Below are 23,064 nucleotides of genomic sequence, written 5' to 3'. Positions count from 1 at the left end.
TTTGAAATAAATAGTCTCAAATCCGATTTAAATTTATAAATTAGTAAAAATTATAATTAGTATTTAATATTAGTTAGAAAAAAAAACCTTTAAAAATTGTTTTGTGTGCAGTAAATCTTTCTTGGTAAATGTGCAATAAAGAAATCCAAATATGGATTAAATATTGTAGTTCGATAATAATGTTCAACATTTATGTCTGATATTTTATTATTATCAGAATCAGTAAAAGGATTTGCACGATTGGTTGGTCTTTTGGTAATTCTTTTCACCGATAGATTTAAGTTGATAACTTTAGCCATTTCCTAAATTACATTATATTGTGTTTAGAAATTGTTTGATGCATAAAACATAAATGCATAAAAAAAGTTCATGGGGGGGGATATGACACCCTCATCCCCCCCCCGTGAGCACGCCCCTGTAAACGTTATATATAATAATTAATAACTAAATAATAATATACAAAACAGATAGATAAATAGATTAATAAAAAATGTGTAAATCTTATGCAAAATTAATTAAGATATATCTTATCAAGTATACACAAGTGACTCAATGGAATTGCAATTGCATTTAGTAATAATTGTTTGCTAGTTAATGGTGAAGGACAAGCAATTCTTTGGACTAATGTCTTATCAGCAAGACCATCAGAAAAAAATTATCATAGGCGAAACTAGACACTTTTATTACGGCAGGCCAAATGATAAATATAAAAAAAATTTCTATTAACTTTATATAGGTAGGTACTAGGTAGTAATTTTGTTTAATGTACATTATATAATGAATATTTCTTTACAATTTAATTATTTAATAATAAATAAAAATTATAATAATTAATACATTTATAATAATAAACCATAAACGATTATGATGGTTTTTTTTGTATCAAAAAAAATAATCACTGACGAAAATAATATTGAACAAAATTAATTCCGAGTTTAATCGCACACGGTCTTTTTGACAGGTTTGTGACTTTAAAAATACCCATCAATTCAATATAATTGTTTTAAATAGCATTAAATGATAGCTTGACTTGGACATTGAAGGTATTAAAGTACACGAAATAATGTAAATTACTTACAATGAGTAATTTGAAAAATTATAAATGCCCAGCCTTTTAGACAGCGATGCGACTAACGGTGGTTAATAATAAATAAATTGTTTGGGGATGTACTAATGTGTTAAATAATAATTATTAATATGGTATTATATTTTAAATAATAATTAAAATATTTGACTTATCCTCTATCTATAAAAAAAATATTCTAATTAATAATTACCTCTCCATGATTTTCTAATGTTAAACGTAAGAATCTTGTGAACGATCGCTGTAGCTGGTCAATGATAAAAAATAAAAATATGAATTTATAATAAAAGAAATAATATGAAAATATCACAGTACGTATATTCGACAATAATTGTCTACGGGTAAGTATATCGTATATCACCAGTCACCTCGTAATAGATATTACCGACTGGCGACTTGTTACGTAAAATTAACTATTACTTGCTAGTTGCTATAATATAAAAATAAACGTCAAATGTCTAAATTAAACAATAACTGATTAAACCGATTATTCGAGTACATAGAATAGACTATACGACTCCATATTTCCATAATCAATGTTAAAAATAAATTGTATTATTATTTTCATAGTGTAGTGTGTACAATTTAATTTAAGAAATGTTAACAATGTACGTTTACATGTATAAATATATTATTTACAATGCCTAAATAATTATAAAAATATAATATTTACAAATTCTTAGTCAGTATTAGGTCAGGCCATGGCCTGACTGGCCTGACCCGTAGTTTCGCCTATGAAAATGATTACTGCATACCATACCTGAATTTATAATATACAAAATATTATGTATAGGTAGACACCATAGACCTATATTTTAGTAATTAGGTCTATTATAGACAAAATTTCAAAAATAAATTATTCTTAATAGGTAGGTACCAGTTTCAAAATTAACTTTCGTATCATTAGATCCAAGTTTAATTTTATCTCGGGGTCTTTAGGGAATGATGAAGATCAACATTTGTAGGTTTTCTAAAATATTTTTTCCTATTTGGCTACTTCTACTGAAATACCCTTCGAACGAACACATCGGCATTTTTTAAAATATAAGAACCAAATCTAATTTATATCTACAAATACTACAGCTTTAAGTCTAAAAATCGAATCTGAGAGTAATGAGTTGACCAATTTCGGTAGACACTTTTTAAGATATACTTATCACTTATGGTAGTTGAAAAAAACGGCCACGGGAAAAAAACCCTGAAAGAAAAGTCCATGTCGTACAATCATAGGCGCAAGTAGCGTTTGAGATTTGGGAGGGGCTAATAGGGCTAATAGGGCCTTACTTTGATAATATTGAATAAGCTTAAAACAAAATGTAGGAAATGCTTGGGAGGGCTATGGGCATTTTTTTTGGGGGGGGGCTTAGCCCCATAAAGCCCCCCCTATTTGCGCCTATGCGTACAATTGTACGGTAGTATTTTATATTTTTAAAATATATCGTTGATTATACTGTTAATTAACTCAAAAAATAATTATAATATTATTATCTATGTTGTTAACTTATAGGTATACTTGGTTTAATTGGAAAGATGAACAGGTTAGTCGTCATAACACAATTTTTACTTGTGATTTTATTTTTCTAACTCATATTTATTACATTTATACCAAAAAAAACGTCAATAATTAAAATTTAAAAGTAATATTAACATATTAATCAATACATTTATTTAAATTTAAATTTTATTTGGTGGATTTTTTATCCGTGTGTTTTTTACTCCCCCAAAACGGATTTTTTTTGCCTTTAACAAGTACATTATGAAGTATTCCTTAATTTACAATTTTAAAATTTGTTTGGTCTTTTTTCCTATTAGTAAAATATTTAATAACTATAACAGTCTTGGGCTAGTCGGATAGGGTTTATAAGCTGTTCCGAACTTGAACATAGTTATAGTACATAGTTCAATATTTACAGAATATATCCCTGAATATTTTGTAACCATAATATAGATATAAACATATATTAACATTTTTATAGTAGTTAAAAGTTAATTACATTTTCTAAGGGCCGTATTCATAGTCGATGCCATTCAAGCTTAACATTTAAGCTATACCTACTCATGACCCTAATAAAATTCATAAACGTGACCTTGGCTTAAGAAAAGAAAAGTATTACTTAAATTAAGGTTGGTCGGCCTATCTACTTTAAATATTGCTTTTAGTGATTATCACAAATTTTTACTTTTTAAATTATCAAAATTAACTTAAGCAATACTTATTCTTAAGTATCGACTATGAATACGTTAACCTTTTATGGAAATACATTTTATTATATTTAAGTCTTAATATATCTATATTGTCTTTACTGTAATACTGTATAATAACACAATTTTATTTTTAACCACAAATCACAATCATTAATTACCTTTTCTTTTTGTCTATTAATTATTATAATATAATATATAGAATATGATTATATATTATGAATTTAATATGATTTCTTTTCTGGACTAACACATTTGTAATGCCTATATTATTCTATTAGTATTTATTATTTTGCATGTATTCATTTATGATCTCAAAATATTGAAATAATATTTCTATGTTAATTTTATAAAAAAATAACTTTTTTTTAAATATCATATAATTATTATAATGCGACCCACACAAGGGCCGACCCATCTGGAAGATTCCCGATTTCCCGATTGGACTATCCGCCCCCGCTTATTTGATAAGTCATGTGATCGATTCTGGACCAATGAGAAGTATACCATACACCATATCTTCGCAGAAAATTGTCTGAATGAAAGACATACTTCAATATACCTGTATATTTTGTCACGGTTTTGTGTTTCTCGACTACTCGAGGCGAGAGCATCATGCGTCGGTTCGGGTTCGGCACCAGCGTCGTGTTTTTGAATTTTTTGAAACCGCGTGGCTGTCGTCCGCTGCCCGGTTTCGTGTTGTGCCTTAACGCGCTCTTTTATTGTTCGTAACGAACGCTGTTCAGCCGGTCGACTTGGCCTTTGCCGTCGACCGTTCTACGCGTCCGTCCATGGTCGAGACTCGTGCGTTCTCTCGACGACGTCAATGGCCAATATCGTTTTACCACAGTGTGCGTTCGTACGAATAGCATTTCGCTACATTCGGTCTTAAGTGTGCCATTATTCTGCGTTCATACATTATTATATTGTGTGACATCGCCCTCGTTGCCACCATTAAGTAAGATTTTTTTATTGTTTATTATAAAGCTTCAAGTTTAAAAACTATTACAGCTCAACATTAAAAATAGATTAGTCTAATAATTATTAAATTATAACTATCTGAAATAACATATAATAATATAGGCATTAGGCTGTAAGTATGGTAATTGGAAAAAAATCCCCAAAGCAAATAGGTATTTATATATTTGTAGACACGCAGTAAGTACCTATATTTATTTACCTTTTCGTGAAATGGTCAATGGATAACTTTTCATGAATATAGATTTCGTATACGAGTAGTTAAGTATACCGTTTCCGATCAAAAATCAAAATTATATAATAATAAATATTAAATATGTTGGACTCTTAAAAGTATCCAACTGATACATTCATTTTACAGTAAAATCTAGACAAATTTGTTACTTGGAGTCATCAAAATTACCTCCTACTGAATATAAATGAATGTAGTGTTATTACTTTTTCTCATCTATTATAGATAATGTTATTTCTATATTATTATAAAATTGATATTTGTAGTATATTACTTATTAATACTTAAAAATATTAACTCATTTTAAACATTATATATTATTTAATTTCACTGTTATATTTGTCAAATTGAGATTCTACTTACTGTACTCAAGGTCGTCCGCAGGAATGTGTCAAGGGAAGTGCAAAATATTTAAATTTTTAAATTTTTTGTTTTGCTATCCTAAATTCCTATTAGTGATAAAGTATTATTATAGTGACATGTTTTCTTTTATAGAGAAATGTAGGGAATGTAAGTAAAATTGGTTTATGAATTATACACATATAGTTAGTTAGAACTTTATCTTACAGCATTAATTTTAAATTAGCAAATGCATATTTTTAATAAATACAATTTTACGATTGATTTGATAATTTTAGGTAATTTATAAAATTAAATGTTTCTAGCTAGAAAAGTTGAAATTTTATATGCTATCTATAAACATTTAATTTTTTTTATCCAAAAGGTAAAAACTTGGTTGACATTGCAATACTGAACTTGGCTCCCATCAACTACATGTCATAAATCTATATAAACGCAACATTCTTAGTTCTGACTTTCATTTACGAGTATATAATAAAAATCGCTTGGTAAAAAAAGTTTTTATTTTTAATTTAAAAAATATTTAAGTATTTTGCGATATTTATATTACATAGGTAAATAAGTAATGATCGATGTTGTGATTTAGATACACTTTGCATTGTTTTCCGAATCTAGCTACGCGATACTCGTTTTATAACATGCACACATTTTTGACGATTCTAAATTTTAAGGTAATTTTTTGCATTTTGAAATGTTTGGGCCATTTTGAAGTTTTTTAAAATTTTAATTTAAAATTTTATTTTAAAATTTGTACTTGCATGCTTTTATATGATTTTTATAATAAAATAAGACAATCATTTAGCGCATTATTTACGATTATATAGAATTTTTAGGTCATTAAAATCGTCAATAGCGATTATGGTAATTGACCCAGAAAAAGCTTATGGGGGTTATATTAGGGCGCCATTGACTGTACTATTTTTACTAAAGGGTAATACCCATATCCGTTCAAGCAAGCTATCTGACCAAGGTAATATTATTATAATATATATCATTCAAATTAAATATTTTTTATTTTTATTAATTATTATTTTTAACGGTTGTCTGTATCCAACAGTAATGGCATTTTTTTTTCGAGAATTTTTTTTCCTAATTCGTAGTTATAATAGTGTATGCATTATACAAAAACTGAGGGAGAGAGAAGAAAATATACAGATAATGTTATTTTTGTAGTTATTTTTATATTATTTAATTGTAGGGACTAGCGAGTTACATAATATCTTGGATATTGATAAATTGGTTTTGTTAATAATTTTGGGTTAATTCATTGTAAGTTTATTTATAGGGTCTGTGAGAAGGGAAAGTATACTTTATAGAGGGTTTATTAAAGTCAATTACGTAAGATAACTTCGTGTTGTAGATAACCGTGCATACCTAAGATATATATAAAATATACGGTCATCATCGGTCGAGTCTCGGACTAAGATATATAAGATATAAGCTAGACTTATAGAAATAGACGGAACATTAGGTAGGAAACCCACGTGCAAGTGGGTGGAGCTTGTTACGAGGATCGGTCGCTGTAAAAGCTATCCTCCTGTAAAGGCAGTCCTCTGAACAGTACAATTTCTCTCACTTTAATGATAAAACTCGGGCTATCTAATCCGTCTGGCACCACCGGCGCTCCCAGACCTCTGGGTAATTAATTCCGTCTATTTCTTTAAGTCTATGGATATAAGATAAAAATGTAACTTACAGTGGCGTAATTAGGAATTTGTCTTGGGGGGGGGGGGGGAATAGACATTTTTTTACACACAAAATACTAAACAAATATACCTAATAAATACTAAATTTTTTAAGTACAGTGGTGAGTGGTAGCTGGGAAATGTGAATAGACGTACTATTTTATCGATAATCCTAAAAGTAATTTTATTTATAAACAAAAATATTAAATTTTGCTTTAAAATTCCACACAATTTACTATTCAGTATACCGATACATTTTATATCATAATATATTTGGTATAAATTCACATTAGTTATCCAGCATTTTTAAATTTTTTTTTTTTTTGAAACACATATTTCTATAAGTTAAGAACGATGGTGCAAAAAACAATTTTCGGTAGGTAATCATTATTTTGAAAGTTACACCCTTTCAAAGTTTTCTATTTTACGTTTACACGCATTATAGTACTGTGATTAGACGTACCTTAAACCGTACTTTCATAGGCAGAGATTGGGAAAGGGGTGTTTGGGGTGGACTTAGCCCCCCAAAATTAATAAACATTTTTTAAAGTATAAAATGTTAAAGTACCTACTATTAATACTGGACAAATTAATCTTGGAATTTTGTAGTTAACAAAATATTTCTTAAAGTGTGTTGTACACAAGCCATATAACAATACCTATCAACTAGGCTACATGTGAACGAAGCTTTTTTGCAATGCACAAATTTAAGACATGGCTACGTACGAGTATGCTGCAAGAAAAATTTAATAACTTCAATATTATATACATTGAAAAAGATATCAATATCAGTATTGAGAACGTTATTGATATATTTGCTAATCAAAATAGGTTTATTATACTAAAATGATAAAATATTTATTGTACCTATTATAAATCAATGATTTTTAAAGTGCATATTTTGTAGTTGGTAATGCGTATTTAGTATAGTGTTGTCATTTAGTAATTTAGTAGTTAATGCGTACTGAAGGTAATATTGATATTAGTGAGGGGGTGTGTTTGCAAAGAAAAGTTTAAGCCACCACAAAAATCCAATCAAATCTCCGCCTATGCGTACTTTACTGCACATTTCGATACATACGTTAACACAAAAAAATTTTAAAAAGGGTGTCCGGATAAACAGAATGAACCGCTGATTTCACCAATATCTATTCTTAACTCGTTAAAATACTTTAAAAAATAAAAATTCATTATAGGCGTTGCGCGTGGCAGTAAAGCACAGAGTTGTGCGTATGCGTATAAACGTAAAATCGCAAACTTTGGATGGATATACATTTTCAAAATAATGATTTCCGCAAATTTGTTTTTGCACCATCGTTCTTCACTCAATACCTATGTATGTTTCAAAAAAATAAATGCTGGTTAGTTAAAGTGAATTTGTTCCAAATATTAAATTTATTTTGTTTGTAATATAATCTAATGTACTCAGGTACATAGTTTTGTTTTGCACGGTTTATAAAAGAGACTCTATTTTTTTTGTATATAAGTTATAAAAACAAAAATTAATTTAGTTTATAAATAGTATAAATAGCATAGTCAATGTTTAAATAGTTAAAATTTAACTTGACTACATATTATAATTAATGATGTCATACAAATTTGGTTTTGTTGATCAATTATTGGGTCACTATAAAATGTCTATAAACCATTTATATAGGTACCTCCAAATTAAGAAAAAAAATAGTACTAAATACTGATATAACTAATATTTCTTTTTACACAGCATAATATGAATTATGGACAATTCACTTTTACCTAAGTTTATAATATATATTATAAATTCATTAAAATAATTAAAAATTAGTAGTTTTCTGTATCCATTGCATGTAAATCAATCAACATATTATTAAATATAAAAAACTTATACCTATTTTTAATGATTTAAAAAGAAAAAATATGTTGATATAAAGGTTGGAGCTATTTTGATTATAATAAAAGAAAAAAAGTCAAATTTTTTATGAATATTTTTATAATAATAAATAATTAGGCAACTATAATACCTATATTACATCAATTGTCAGGCTAAAATTGCTTTAAAATAATAAGGCTTTGCCATCCATATATCCCCTCATCAACTTAGTTTATAATATTATAGTTAAAAATACTATTATTTATTAAAAAGATTTTTCATCATTTGTAGGTATTAAGCATTAATAAATATTTTAAAGAATACTAATTTAAACTATTTGATTCATTGTTATTATTGTTACTAACTAATTTATTTATTTTATAGGAAGATTTTAAATGGAAATAAAAAATGAGGAATAAATCAGCAAAAAAACATTCTTGAGTTGTGGATCAGCAGCAACCTAAGGTTACTAAAAAACTATTTATCTGTGCTACAGACTACAGAGTATTTAAGACCAGAAAAAAATTTTATTCACCAACATTTTCTTAGGCATCATTTCAATTTAGACAAAAATATTAAAAACAGTTTATATCTTTTATTTTTTTATAAAAGTTTAGTTAAAATGATATTATATTTTTTTTAAATTACATTATATAATTAAACAATCATATATATTAAATACTATAATAATTTATGATCTGTCTTCATTTTAGCCATTTGGATCCTTATCATCTGTAATATTTTTGCATTTTATTTGATTGCAATCTCATGGATTTGGATGTGTCTTTTATGTCGAGAGTCCAGAATTTCCAGATTAATACTGTAATGCCTTAAATTCGGACTGTTGCGTTGGAGTTGTACATTGAACATTACAGCGTCACCTTCATTTGTGTAGGCAGTACTATGATGGTTTGTTTCCAATGTGTTATTGGCGATCACGGTGAAGTGCTCAGAGTGGTATCAGTAGTTGGGAACTGTACATCAAACCAAAAACAAACTCCTTGATAAATTTCACTCTTCTTAACAATGGTTATATATAGCTGTGCTGTGATTTTGTCAACTGTTGTGGCTCCAGCCTAGAATATGGACAGTATTCCGATGCTTGCTCCCACATCTAACACGGCTTTACCCTCTAACACCGAGAAACTTTATAAGATAGCTTTTTTGTATGTCTCAGTCCTATCTGATTCCTGTATCTTTAATTTGTGAACCTGAAATGTCTAAAAATTGTGTAACTTTTTAATTGTAAATAACATAAAAAAATTTTTTTGTTCAAATCTGGACTTTAAAGTGTATGATTTAGTACACTTGTGCTTGTATTATTTTAGTTACCAATGCAATTAAAAAACTTTTTGTAAGGTATATATTATGTTTTCCATTAATTGTTTAATTTTCTATATTATACAAGCAGGGGCGGACTTGCCATTTTTCCGCCCCTAGGCATTACAACACTAGCGCCCCGTTCATTGGCGTGCTCCAATGGTTGGGACCGGGGGGGGGGGGGGGTAATGTTCCATGAAATAAACTATAAAAATTGGATGAAATCTATAAGATTTCTGAGCAGTATGCTATATGCAGGAGACGGGCGACAGTGCCAGCGTCATTATAGAAAAGTCATATAGAATAGTCATATAGAAAAATACCTACTTAATTTTTTTCTTGAATTTTTCAATTTCAAAATTTTGAAAGATACTTGGATTTTGTTTTAATTTATTTTTATAATATAGCAACGCAGTTATATAGGCAGCTTGTGGGTAAAATGTTTGGTGGTGCACTCATGATGTTTAAAGTAGATGGTAGCACTATGCAATTATTACAAAAGTTCTTTAAAAAAAATATATTAGTAATCTCCAAATTCAACATTTTTGAATGAAAAAAAATAATAATAGAATATACGTATGGAGTTGAGAAAATAATGTCAATATCACTACAGAATGCAGAAAAGCAACTAGGTGTGCAGTGTGAATTTGTACACAGGTCTGCACACCGAGGCCCCTTTTATTTATTAACCTCCCACACTTATTTTGCCGCGGTGTTTTGACTGACCTGTACACTAGTTGATGTGTATTTATTGCATATCTCGACTATATTTTATGAGTATAACAATTGTCATGTCTTAGCGAATATCAAATATTTTTAAAATGAGCTATACAATATATTGTATGACTTTTAATGATTGTTATTGTTATTACTTATTATTATTATCTTATTTAAAGATGTATCATGTAATTTAATTAAATTTTAAAAATTCTAAAGTTTATTTTAGCGACTATATTGAATAATTTATTTTACTATTACCTATTTGCTTTAGAAAAATCGGTCCGACCAAAAAGCTATCTGTTTAAGTTTTCTAAAAAATGTAAGCACATAAGTAGGTAGATGCCTATAACAATAGATATACGCGTATAGTAAATTATTAGGTATATAAATTCAAAATGGTAAATGGACATTTTCCCTTGTCTGTTTTCGATCTAATAGGACATTCCCCTCCCCGATATATTTTTAATGTGGAAATTTTCCTCATTTTTTTTAAAAGTTTATTACTGACTAATTATATTGAATTTAATAATATTTTATTATTTTCATAAATATAATAGAATATAATTATAATAATAAATTATAAATGTATATGATTGATCAACTGAACTACTAGAAAAAATAAAATTAAAAAAAAAAAAACAAGTATAAAATAAAACATAATTAATAAAATAAAAATGGCTAAAAATTCCGACACAAAATGATACATTTTGTAAAAAAAACATTTGATTTCTGATTATTTTGTTATTTTCAAACACATATTTTTTAGCCTTTATTCATATTATAGACTATGAGTGGAGCGATGAATTTGATGGTAACCTACTGTACAGCAGAGCGACACCTACTTGCCCACTTTTTGTTTTTTTTTTTTTGTTAAAACTACCATTTTGGATATTTAACAATTTTGAATTAAATAATTACTTGTAAATTTGATTAAAGTAGTTCAGTTGCTCTAAAATATACACATATAATTTATTATATTTATGAAAATATTTGAAAATATTAGACAATAGCCAAAAAAAATAATTTTATGTTGAATAATAATATAATATAAATAGTAAACTTTTTAAAAAAATTGTAGGGGGGTAAATGTCCTTAGTAAGTAGTATTTTATTATAAAATATTAATTGATTATAAAATATAGTTTGGTAGTACCCAGTCGCGTATTTAGGAATTTTGATAGGGGGGGGGATGATATATATAATAATAGGTACACTCAATAAATATGAATATAATATACATTTTTAAAATCCCCTAACTTGTTGAGATTAGTATGGATTAAGAAGGTGAAATAAGAATAACACAAATTGTATAGTACCTAATAGTAATGGCTAATACCTATTAATATATTGTATTTCACTACACTAGGTTAGGTATTATAGTTATCGTGTGCCCTAGCTATGAGACTTCCCGTCGCATATAATAATGATGACACCGCCACGACGTAATAAAAAAAATCAGAAGTGGGTTAGTCAGGTTTTCGTACATGCTACATAAACATAGTAAGTATAATATATAACGGGAAATTAGATAGCCAGGTAAATAAACACAAAACGATACTTATTTTACAATCATTCTCACTGCACTCCTCTCCAATCACTTCTTCACCCTCTCTATCGCATCACGGTCTCTAGTAAGAAATTTATATACATCCGTCATTACAACCATTATTCACGCATTCACGCGTATGTAGGCAATGGACATCTTTTAAAAAACATCTTTGACATTTATAACAAAATATAGAGGTACCTACTTGAATAAAAAAAAAAATTTCAAAAACATATACTTCTTTATCTATGTGCAGAGCTCTTCAAGACCGGGGCCTAGGACCTTAGGTTTTGAGCGAAGCGATGAATGTATTGGTTTTACAATGATGTATATGTTTTGACCTTTGCGCATGTATATGTGTGCGTCTGACATTGCTTTTAGAAGTAGTAAAAACTAAAAATGCTTCAAACTTCAACATTGAGAGCGATTTCTAGAAGGAAATTAGTACTTTGGACTTCGGTGGGTCGAAAGTGAAAAAAAAGGTGGGTGAGTGGATGTTACTTTGTTGTACAGTGGGTTACAAGTCACTATATAGGTAGGTTACTGTATATAATGGATGGTATTTAATTTGAATTCAATGATATAATAATATTATCATTGTATACGAAAAATGATTCTGAGCGGAGATGATTTGTCAGTGTGAATATTTTATATATATATCTATAATGGTTCTACCTATAATTGTTATTACTTATTATTTATACAGTAGCCTGTAAGTTAAATTAATATTATAAAATTACACCAAAATAACTAAAATCGTTGTTCTTGGTTATTTAATATGTAATAATTTCGTCCAAATTGGAACATAAAATAACATTTTAAAAAAACTGTGTTTTATATTTTTGAGATTTGTTTGGTTACAGAATAACCTACTTACGTGGAACCTTGTAAGGTTTCAATCCTTAGCTATAAAATTTGAACATTTTATAAATTTTTAATTACAAATGTTGAAATGTATGATAAATGTTGTCAAAAATCGAACTTAAAAACGTCGTTAGTCATTTCGAGTGTAGGATAATATGATATAATCAAAACTTTATATTATAACACACGCAGAGCTCAATTTTGAACAATGCCCAAAAGAAAAATATTGTGTTTCATCAGATTATCAGTCCGCAGAATACAAATATTATAATCTCATGATAATAATTATGGGTGGATTAGTATATTATATAGAAAATATAATTATTATTTATAAAATAATAGCAGCAGTTTCTAATCACACAAAATTCGATAGTATAAAATTCTATCACACAGGCAACTTCTTTTTTTTGTGAATCAGCTGGATTATATTATGTCTTTTAAATAATAACCTTGAACCTATATATAATATTATTATGTATTTAACTTCTTATTCTGAAAATGGTTGATCTATAAATGTCGAATATTGAACATTTGAACCAACAATTAATTATTCATAAGTACCTATTTAAATAAGTAGATAATATTATAGTGAAATAGAGCAAATAACAGGTCACAGTGTATATAATATAATATATATAGAGATATAATATAGTACAGACCATAGAGTAAAGAATATACAGACGGTACAGACGTACAGTGGGTACCTTTATAGTTTATTGCCTTATTGGTATCCATAATAATATTATGTCGGCACTATGCTACAATTTCGATTATCAAAACTAAAAGTAGGTACTTAAATAGTGTGAATAATAAGCTGTTGCATTCAATATTCCAATACTCCATAGTAGTTAATATATTTTTTTCTGTATGATAATAATACATCTTAATTTTGAATACAAAATATTTTTGTTGAGAATATGAAATTAACACAAATAGGTACCTAAATAGTCTTCTATTAAAAAAATACTGTGAGAATTTAGTATGAATACAGATTAATATAAGAAAGATTCCAAGACTGGAAAAAAAGAAACCAAAATAGATAGGTATTATGTTACTTAGGTATGCACCTAAGTAAATAAATATATATATAGTTACATGTAAATAATATGTACCTATAATATAAGTATGTAAATTTAAGTACATGAATAATATTTACGGTCACGTTAAAAAAATTACTCCACACACATTTTTTATTTGAAGAAAATATATAATTTATTTTATTTTGTTTTAAGAAATCCTACAAACACGACTACCGTGCATAATGAATATTATATATTACTAGCTGTCCCAACCGGCGATGCCCGGGAAAAAGTTACCTCAGGTGAAATCAATTGGCAATAATATAACTTATAAGTATAAGTTCAAGGACTCAAAAACTCATAAATTGTATATATATTATAGCTGATCCCGTTCACTTCGTTGCTCATTAAAACATGTACCAACTCTATATGATTCAAACTTTGTTCAATTCGATTATTTAATATTCGTTATAAAAATATTGAGGGCCTTAATCGAGATAAAAACTATCCCATATTTTAGGTTGGACCAAATTACACACAGTGTAAAAAATGTCATCAAGATCGGTTCAGTAGTTTCGGAGTTCATCCCGGACAAACATTGTGACACGGGATTTTTATATATATGATATGCATTATATATTATAGTTCATTAGCACAACGTAAAGTAAAATGTTCAATTTTAAATAGGGAAAGAACATCCAAAGGGACAACTTATTAGAACTTGTGATCGATATCGATCTGCAGCATTGAGATTATATACTCTGAAAAAAATAAGATTAATTTGATATGATTGAATTCGTTTTTGTTTCACAAAAATCAAGAAAGAAAATATTAAAATATAAACTGTTAAGACTTGATATTTTATTTTTGCTTATAAATTTAATTATATTTATAGATTATATTATTTTGTATTTTATTATTCACACCTATTTTACATTTAAGTATATACCATATTATATACATATTACATTGTATAGGTATTTAATAAATTCCACTGTTTTATATATATAATTAATTACCAACATAAGAACTTTATTTCAAAAAAAATCTTATATCAAAATTCATAACTATAAAGTAATATCATATTACTATCCTAAGTCCTGAGTCCTGACTGTGGAAAGACTAGCGTGGGTTATTCAACTCTGGGCTGATAAATAGAGACAACAAAATAATAATATGTAGTGTTCAAGCCTGACACTTAACTAACTATTTTGTTAGTATATACATTCTACGTCATTGTTTTGGCTACCTACGTCAGTTCCCGGAAAACAATAATATTATCAGAAGTCAATTATATAGCTATAATACATATTACAGGTACCGCTATGTACGGCGACACGCACGTGATGTACTAACCTATTTTAAAATGGCGAAATGCAAACAATTTAATATCATAGAAGATCCCAGTTTATCGAGTTGACGAGTTAATAACTATAAGTACCGATGTGTAAAATTGATATAATTATTCATTGTAATTAGCAGTAATATATAAATTTAATATATATTAAGCTAGGTAGGTACCTAGATTAACATAGACAAGTAGGCACTCGAATGTATCGTACATCTTATCAAAATTACGCAGGTCGAAACGTTGCAAAGACCATACCTATAATAGCTGATTATAGGTAGCTGTCTAGCTATATATATTACTAGCTGAATAATCCTGAAAAAAATTTGATTAATTAACTCCTTTTGGGTAAAATTCGCTGTGCATAAAGCATATGGAAGCCAAATCATATTATATTATATCATATTATATTTTAATTTTTAGCCATCCCGCATGGCGTTGCCCGTGAGACTCGCTTATTATGGTTACCTATGTGAACAGACAACAATATATTATAATCAGATAGGCCTGCCGTAGATTGCGGACACAGCGAGGTAGGTGATAAAATAACACCTATATTACTATAATATTATTACCTTTACCTTTGTAGTTCAAAAAAATATTTATACAGTGTAGGTACCTACCTAAAATAGTATTAAAGTCATAATTTATCATCCGCATTTTTAGGAGCATTTAATATTTATATATTAATAGATTTTGGGGGTTACTTTATTTTAATTTATTTCATTTTATTTTTACGGACAAATCGGTGTAATTGTACCTAGCTTTGTGAAATAATTCGTATATATTATAACCTGTAACCAAAAGCAACCATTAATAAACAAAAAAAAATCCCAAACATGTTTCCCTGTTTGACCACCTCTTTAAAATATGAATATCAGAAAATCCTTTCTTATTGCACATCTAGATCAATAAAGAAACCACTATTCCAAATATCAAGTATGTACGTTTAATATTTTAAAACCAATATTGTATATTAAATAAAATATTGCTTGATAGAAGGCGCCATTGTTGTATTCGTTCAACCACTTTTTTCCCCCTTTAGAGGTGGAATTTCCAAAAATCCTTTCTTATTGCGCCCACATATGGCTACATTAGTGGCGGTTTTGGGGGTGAGGCAAGTGAGGCGCTGCCTCACTTGTAATTTTTAGGAAAATAAAAAATATTTTATGGAGATATCGTTAATAATCAGAAATTCCGATTAGTGTTTTCTTAATTATTTTTTACAAAACAATATTTTGTTGTAATTCAAAAACGAATAATAGTTTACGTACTTAACCAATTAGATCAGTGGTTCCCAACCGGGGGGGAATTCCCCCCTAGGGGGGAATTTCTGTACTGCTTGGGGAGGAATTTAGTGATGACGAAATAACAAGAAATATTTTATTTATAAAATTAAAAACAATAAATTAGTTTTCGGACGGTCGCCTATTGATAACAATTTTACGAGTATTTTATAATGATTGACCTATGCAGGTAATGTAATATTAAAAGGTACAACATTATTATATAATCTAATCATTCTAATCTAATATCTTATCTAATAATATTAGGGGGGCATAGGATTTTTGAAAATTTACAAGGGGTGCATAGAATAAAAAAGGTTGGGAACCGCTGAATTAGATACATACTTGAAAGTTTCAACAAATATTATTTATATTACAATTCTTAATAAAATCGGTATAATTTTCAAAATAATTTGGCTCTATATTCATTCACATTTGACATTTTCTATAAATATAATGGTTTTTTCCTATAAATGTTAATACTCATACATTTTTATATAGGTAAATCATGCCAAAAATCTTTGAAATGTAATGCAATGTTCCTCTTCAATAGATCTTAGTGGAATTGAAAAAAAAACTGAGCGTCAATCCGATTCATGTTTTATGAGCCTTTGAACTTTGAAGTTTAAATGTTGGCAAAACTTGATATTCACACGTAAAATATCGATTTTCCTACTAAATAATGTTCGTTATTTATTATTGTAGGTAATTCAAAAAACAAATTTCGGAGATACTTCAAACAATGAAATAAATAATTATTGAAAATGAAATAAAAATATTAAGGATAATTTTAAATTATTAATAAGCATTTAAATTTAGAAATTGTTTTATAAAGTATACTTATTGATAAATTTTGTATGCGGAGTCAAAGAGCTAGAAAATTTAATAAAACGTCCCTCTTAAATTTTAGTGATTTTTCTTACAAAAATTTAAAAACATCTTAAATCCATGCGCAATTTTTTTTATAAGCGTTTGAAGTTTTTATTTTGATAAAATGTATCAAAATCACAAACATTTGGGAATCATTTCGTGGTAAAAATGTATAAGATTTTCATTTTAAAAAATGAAGGCTGGATATTATGTATTTTTAAGTTCCTCAAAAGTTGTTGCAATGTTACAGTGTATACAATTGATTTTTACAAATATTTCAAGTTTATTTTTTTACGAAATGTTATATTTAAACAAAAAATAACAATTTAAATTATTTATTGTTAGGTATTCAAGAAATATTTTTCGTATGCACTTGGCACTTTTGCTATTTTTTGCTATAATATTAGTTACCAATATATGTGCACACTTTTTTATTTTAATTATTAGACTGATTACTACCTACTACCTATTCATACCATGCACCTATTTCCATAACGTTCTACGGTCCGGCAGTATATGTATTCAATATTGTGTTATAAGTGAACAACAATACTACAATTAACCTGCAGGAAATAATGAAATAGGGACATTATTAAATTACGAATAATTTAAGATCGTTGATAAATGATCCACATTTGATATCTATAGGTATGCATGCACGAAAGTCGAAACCTCGTATACTGTCACCAAGCATATATTATTATGAATAAGGTACAGCCGTTTTATGTACACTGGCGTAACTAGCTATAATTGTTTGGGGTTGTGCGAACATTTAAAGTCAAGATGGAACCCCTCCCACTATAAAGTGTAAACACCAGAGGATTTAAAATATTAAATAATATTTTTGCAACACCTTATACCCAATGTTAATTAAACCATTATTATATAAACTTAAAAAATATACATTTTTTTCATACTACTGAAAAGTAAGGACAACTTTTTTTTAGTGTGCTTATTGAATTTATTTATTTCAACTCAATATGACAGTCATTGTCAAAGTAAATATTCTTTGAATAGAAGGTATAAGTTAATATACAAGTGCGTGTAGTTATTAAGTACCTACAACAAATAAACAATATTATTTTAACGCTTAATTTTATGAGCAGATTTGTTTATACTACACACTAACCCATTGAAAGAGTTTAATAATTTTAATATAGAAAAATGTCACCATTTCATTGAGGAGAGTTTCATTATTCAAAAATAATAAGTATTTGCATGTAAGTATAATATACTATCATATTATGACCATAGATAATAGAAGAATAATCTTCTATTATCTATATATATGACGCAGACACACGTGATATAATATGATCCATACGACCTACCGCAAACCGATAACCAAAGAACACAGACGGTCTGGTTTACCAGTGATTTACCATCGCTCGAGCCTACCAACCGATTCCGTGTATATCAAATTTAAAAAGTTCTAGCTAAACCTAATGGCTAAAGTGATTTAATTGTTTTGTATTTGGTTCAGTAAAATAAGTTGTTTGACCACTGCCATTGAGCCAGTATTATTATATCATAGTCATTGGCGCAACTAGTTGAAGATGCTTTGGGTCCTTCTTCCTTAGCACCCCTAAGTCAAAATTAGCACCCCCTAAAAAATCATTAGGTGTTAGGTCCCATTGAGTCACAAAAAAACTTGGAGCTTAAGTACCCCCTAGTTAAAATGTCTAGTGGCGCCAATGATCATAGTTGGTTGTCGTAGTGAATTTTTTGTGATTATAAAATGGCTTCTGATCAATGTTTTATATCGATTATTCTGTGGTTCAAGTTGGTCATATAATACTTACTCATATATATGATAAATCTTAGGTGTTGAGTATTGAATAAATTGGCTTATACTTACCTACACATTTTTGTACAACTGTATGATACCCGTTCATCAATACATCATCTATTGAATATTATATTCGTCATTCAACGATATAATTTTATATTATGTAACAAAATTAGTAATAAAAATCAGAAAAAAGATTAATTTTGTGGCCACGAATCCATCGGTCACTGTGTACCTACTCGTGTGTCGTGACAGGTGAAAGAAAAACAGTTTTAATTTGTTTCCTTTAGAACAAAGGTATCTGGTCAAGCCATGGATGTACTGATATTTCATATAAACGCATACTCAACATACAATAATTTTGTATAAAGGTTTTTTTGTCTAATAACCATTTATAGATACTGAGCAAAGCGATGAATGTATTGATTTACAACGACACTTTTTTTTGTGTCTGTGTAATGTCTACACGAGTCGTAGTCTAACTTTTAAAATGTAATACACAGTGTCTCATAGTTTGTTCATATATCAGTTAAAAAATATCAAAAACACAAAGTCACAATATTTTTATATAAGCGTTTTATAATTAGAATTTGAACAACATTTCCCATTGTTCAAAAGTTTGTGCACATAATTTAATCAATAATTGAGTAATAAATTTATTGAACAACATTAAACAATATTAAATAACATTCCTATGTTAAATAAACAATAATAACACTTTCATTTGAATACAATTTATAGGGTATTGTTATTGAATCTTCTCTAATGTTATCGTGTGGTGAAATGAAGACACGTCACACGTCGGTGACACGATGTATATGACATATGTATATGATTAATATTTATTACGATTCAAAAACACAATATATTGTTCATAGATAATACACTAATACGCAAGACACTTTATGATTAATTTTGAATGGAAATAGTTCAATAGTTGGTTTAATAATAGCTGTGTAGGGACCTATTACATACCTACTTATAGATTTAAAAATACAAATAATATGCACTAAAACGAATAATTAACATTTTTATTTTATATTTATTTGTATTACTTTTTCTCTTTTTGTATAATTTTATTGTTTTCATATCAATGATCGTCAATCCTTTCATAAAACAAAATCGTAAGTGAGTTAATATTTATAATTAATACCGTACGGGAATTGTTAGCGGCGATTTTCTGTCTTTGTCTAACACACATGCAACATAGGATTATAAACGTACCGATTAATCTAGTGAAGTGATAAGAATTCTGAAAACAGATTTGAATTTTTTGTCAAGTCTACATGAGATCGACTTTCCTATATTTTTGATATTATCCCCCCAAAATCATAAAAACGATATATTAAAAAGAGTAATTAAAAAATTAACATATTTCAATTTTTGGAGAAGTTTTAATCAAAAATCAAAAATATGGGAAAGTCGATGTCAAGAAGACTTGACGACAAATTCAAATCTGTTTTCATAATTCTTATCGCTTCATTTGATTAATCAGTACGTTGGAAATATAACACGTCTATAATCCTATGTTGCACGTGTGTTAGACAAAGACAGAAAATCGCCGTTTCCATCTTCTTAGGGTTGTCATCCATTGTCAGGAGTACAAAGGCTACAAAGCTTATCACGCAGAAAACACATTATATTTACAAAGTGTTGGTAAAACATAGGAATAAAATTTAAAATTTAAAATTATATACATTTTGTTTTAAGAATATAATATTATCTAGTTAAAGAAAAACACTAAACAAGCTAAATGGTGCATAAATATGTTTTAATAAACAAAAAACATTGGAATAGGTATGCAAAAATTGGGGATTTTATTCCTTATAATATCTTAAACAGGTGTAGGAGATTAATTTGACCTATTTATTGAGCTGTCCGAAAAAATACATACAAATACTAAAAGTTATAAATTCCTATAAGCCTAATCATAAGCATTTCTAAAGTCTAAAAGAGATGTGATATTGTCTTTGTCTATAGTCTATCCAGAATGACCAAGAGGCAAGATAATAACAACAGAGACTAAAACATTAGGTACTCTTGACAAGGTCTCGATGAAAACCAGTGATTATACCTAGGTACTTAAGTATAGGTATATAAACCAACACGAACCTACGCGGAAACAAGCAAATAGCTGATACAAGCATTTAGTGGCCCAAGCTATTTATATATTCATTATACATGTAACTGAGAGTATATTATCTCGATTAGGCTAAGGTTAATTGATTCACTACTTAAACAAAAATGTACACTGTCACACTCATATACAACAAGTTTATATAGGTACCTATACGAATGAATAGGATTTAACAAAACAAAACTCAAGAATACTTTTTTTATGCCATTTAAAACTATTTTAATATTTAATATATACATACATTAAATATATATTATATTATATATATATTATCATGTATATTCAATATTCATATTTTATAGATTTATCATTAAGTTTTAAATTTCAAAAAATTATATTTCATGAATAAATCTATTATAAATGAAAGACCACCTCGCCCAAAAAAATATCTTCAAGTTCAATTAAACATTAAACGGATCATTGTTTTTTTGTCATTTATTTTAGTTTAGTTCATTATATGTATTTGTTTTTCGAGGTCAAACAGTAGGTAAAACAAGTTTTGTAAAATGTTAAGGTAGAAAATTCTTCGTAATAGCTGATTAGAAGCATGGACATCAAAGTCGTGGTTTTTGAATATAGTTCTCTCTATATGTTATACCATATTACCATTCCTAATCTAGAGAAAGGTAATGGATGTAGAATGAGGTAGAAAAAGTGTTAAAATAAAATTGGTTTTGAACAAGTATTGGGTATTTATACAATATTATATTTAAAAAAATATTAGGAACTCGTAGGTCATAAGTTAATAACAATTTACATGGTTTCTTGCTAAGAGTTGCAATTGTTTATTATTAAATTAACAAAAATTACATTGTCCAGTTCCTGGATGACGATTATTATGAAAAAGATTGGTACCCTTGTTTCATATTTATACACATAAAATATGTCTTACAACATAATATACTAAGTATAAAGTTGGGACCACATCCAATAAATTATTCCAGTAAAGAATCTGGAATATACCGACGAAAGAGGAGGGGCTATCCGTTTGGCTGTCCGTCAAGAAATCACGAGATGAAAATAAAATCTGAAATTTAATAAGTTAATGTTAAAGAATAACTGGATAAAGAATTAGATCACTATAATATTATATGAAACGTATCTATTGCAGTGTTATTAAAACTTAAATGGTACCTTTCAATAACGAACAAATATATTATTATCTTCATAAAATAAAATGTAAGAAAATGTAATGAAAGTAGTCCAGGTCTTATACTTTTATCTTGTCAAAAAATGTTTTAATATGTTGTATGAAGTGTATGAATATTTTTTTTTAATTATACGATACACCAAAACTAAACTAACGTCTGGTATAAAATATTGTATATTGATATCCATCAAAATGAAAATAATATACATATACCTATTATTGAAATTCTTCTTATCCGAGGTAAAAAATCCACAACACTTGATATATCTATATGGTATAGACTATACCTAATACCTACTCTAAGCGTTTGATTGACTCCAAGGATATTAAAACAATTTTACTTCCGTCTTTTTTCATATTATTTATACTTAATACACTTAACGGATTATTTTCAAATTTGTATTCTTATCCTTATATAGATACTGTCTAAATTAATATCTGGTTACCTTTTTAAAATATTTATTCGTTTGATAGATAAATTATGGATATTGTATAATGTCCTACTAATTAAAAAATATTTTCAATATTTTTCTAAATTTTTAGAATTTCTAATTTATCAATTTATTTTAACATGACTAATTTATTATCAATTAAATTAGTACAAGTATTTTCTAAATTTTCTTTAC

General features: G+C 27.7%; 1 long non-coding RNA gene across 1 annotated transcript; it reads left to right on the top strand.

Moving 5' to 3' along the window:
• Nucleotides 1-3,665: 3,665 nt before the first annotated feature.
• Nucleotides 3,666-9,687, top strand: LOC107884539. The gene is made up of 3 exons (XR_001679990.2): nucleotides 3,666-4,244; nucleotides 8,775-8,855; nucleotides 9,104-9,687. It is a non-coding gene; the product is annotated as an uncharacterized LOC107884539 (long non-coding RNA).
• Nucleotides 9,688-23,064: the final 13,377 nt, after the last annotated feature.

This window comes from Acyrthosiphon pisum, chromosome A1 (genome assembly GCF_005508785.2).
Source record: "Acyrthosiphon pisum isolate AL4f chromosome A1, pea_aphid_22Mar2018_4r6ur, whole genome shotgun sequence".
NCBI classification, from domain to species: Eukaryota; Metazoa; Arthropoda; class Insecta; order Hemiptera; family Aphididae; genus Acyrthosiphon; species Acyrthosiphon pisum.
The sequence above is the reverse complement of the archived record's forward strand: the minus strand, read 5'-3'. Positions and strand labels throughout refer to the sequence as shown.